Here is a 2,332-nt window from a genome sequence, read left to right as displayed (position 1 = left end):
TATCGATACTGCCACTCTAATATGTCGTATCCCACATTTGGGAAATTTTTCAGGAGACGATAAAGACGTTTCACGGTCGCAAAACATTATGTTTGCATTGGTATAACCTACAAATTTATTTTCATGTTTTTCATAAAATCCCTGGTTAAAAATACTGATTGAAAAGAATTGAGAAGCGGCCACTCCATGCAAACTGTATATCTATATAAACAAACAAAAAAATTGAAATTATTGAAAAGAATTCAGATTTCATCATTTTTAAATCTTTTAAATCAATATTTTGAACCAGGGATATAGGCATTTGTAGTAAATAAATAATTTTGAATTATATGCTATAAGAAAAGTAAAAAATGATGCAGAATTACTTTCTTACTCATATCGATAATTGCTTCCTTAAAATTAAAAATATTAAGCGTGACCTATACGAATGTGGGATACGACGTATTATAATGGTAGTGTCGATATGGAGGAATCAACCTTACATTGTATGTATTATAATTATTCTTTAATAAATTCTCTATATGATGATATAAGTATCAAAACCTCTTCTAATATATTTTAAGAAGTGTAGAGATGATTGAAACTGAGTGAGGTACTCGATTTTTGAAAAAGTTTAACAAAAAGAATTTTTGTTTATAAAATTTAAGGGGTAGCCCGTTTTACCCCCCGTCCCCTATATTTATAAGTGATTAATATTTAATTCGTAAGGAGGACAAAAATGAACGTTGGCGTTGTATATTTATATTTATTTGTTAATCGTTTTTTTCTGCTAACAAGGACAACGTTCTCATGCACATGATGCTCGTTACTTTTGATCTACTTTGTGAAGAAGCTCGAGAGAACAGGAAGTCACTTGTAAATTGTCGAGTCGCGACGGCGTTTTATCGCGCGAACAAGTGTGTGGGCAGAACGAAACGGAAGGTGAATACTGTGGCGTTGCATGAAACGAGACGATCCTTTTTCCATGTGCAGGAAGAGCTGTCATGTACTTACCTGCTTGCTTACATATATATAGATTTTTACATGTGCGTATATATACATATCATCAGACGCGTGAATGAAAAACTTTAAAGGCTCATATGCATGCTACGGGATATGCCCAACACACGTCTCTGCTAATCTAATTTACTTCAAACGAGATAAAGGACTCGTTCACCGTGACCGTTCAGTGTATCTGCATGTTAATGCTATTTTTAATTTTCAGGGTGTGGGAAGGGAAAAAAATCTATAATGTTACTTAAAAAAACAAGTTATGTTTATTAACGGCTCTTAGAGGTACTTAACTTGTTGGCACAAATATAACAGGAATTAAAAAGCGAAAAAAAATTAATTTATATGAAACTATTTGGCAAAGTATTATTACGTTTGATTAATGATTAAATATTAAAGTTAATTTTTTCGACGTTACAAATGAAACTTTAAAAAAAATAATGATCATCGGCTGAGGTTCTAAATGACGTACAGAAAACGAGTGAGGAAATTAATAGCTTTTTTTCTTTAATGTGTTGATATAATAAATGAGCATGCAAAGAATATATCAATCAAAATAATCGAGTGCCGCCTATTCACAATTATCAGGTAGTTGCGTGGCTCATATATGTAATCAAATGACGTCATCCAGATAGAAAGTATCTTGAACTTGTCCGAATACTTATTATTTGTATATGTATATATAGAGTTGTAAGACAACTATTATATATTTGGATAATATTGCCGTACGTTAATGATTAGACATACTTTAAAGTTTTAATTTTTTTGAGCTTTGAACATCGATTTCATCAAGTGGAAAATCTGGAAAACGGTTAATACTGCGGGCTGACACCATATTTACCGTTATTTTCAATTTCAAGGAGCTCGAATACAGTCTTGTAACATCTATAAATTGAATTTCTTAATTATTGATATTTCTTGTTTGAAAAAAGAGAAAAAAATGAAATCTCCCCGGCGGGGAATCGAACCCCGGTCTCCCGCGTGACAGGCGGGGATAATGTCCATTATACGACCGAGGACTGCATTTGCCGAAAATGGCATTGTTTATAAAATTAGGAAAAACTAAACAAATAGGCGAATCTCATAAACGAAAACCAAAAAAAAAATAGCTTTGCCGAAACTAGCACTTCTAGTGTTTGGTAGCATGTATTGGAATAGCTGTTCAAACGATTGTATAATACAATGTGAACTCTATTAATAGAGATTATCATTGTTTTTAGCTTTTCGCTATGAAAACTGAAATTTAAAACACTACTAAGTTATTGATTTCTGTGGGATTTTAGGAAGTTGATTTTACAGTAGGTTTCAATGCTTTAAGATACTACACTGAAAAAAATAATCG

The 2,332-nt window shown here is 32.1% G+C and overlaps 1 non-coding gene across 1 annotated transcript; it reads right to left on the bottom strand.

The window, feature by feature from the left end:
* Positions 1–1,937: 1,937 nt before the first annotated feature.
* On the bottom strand, positions 1,938–2,009 carry Trnad-guc (transfer RNA aspartic acid (anticodon GUC)). Its single transcript has one exon. It is a non-coding gene; the product is annotated as a tRNA-Asp (tRNA).
* Positions 2,010–2,332: the final 323 nt, after the last annotated feature.

Source organism: Microplitis mediator, chromosome 2, assembly GCF_029852145.1.
Source record: "Microplitis mediator isolate UGA2020A chromosome 2, iyMicMedi2.1, whole genome shotgun sequence".
Classification (NCBI taxonomy): Eukaryota; Metazoa; Arthropoda; class Insecta; order Hymenoptera; family Braconidae; genus Microplitis; species Microplitis mediator.
The sequence above is the reverse complement of the archived record's forward strand: the minus strand, read 5'-3'. Positions and strand labels throughout refer to the sequence as shown.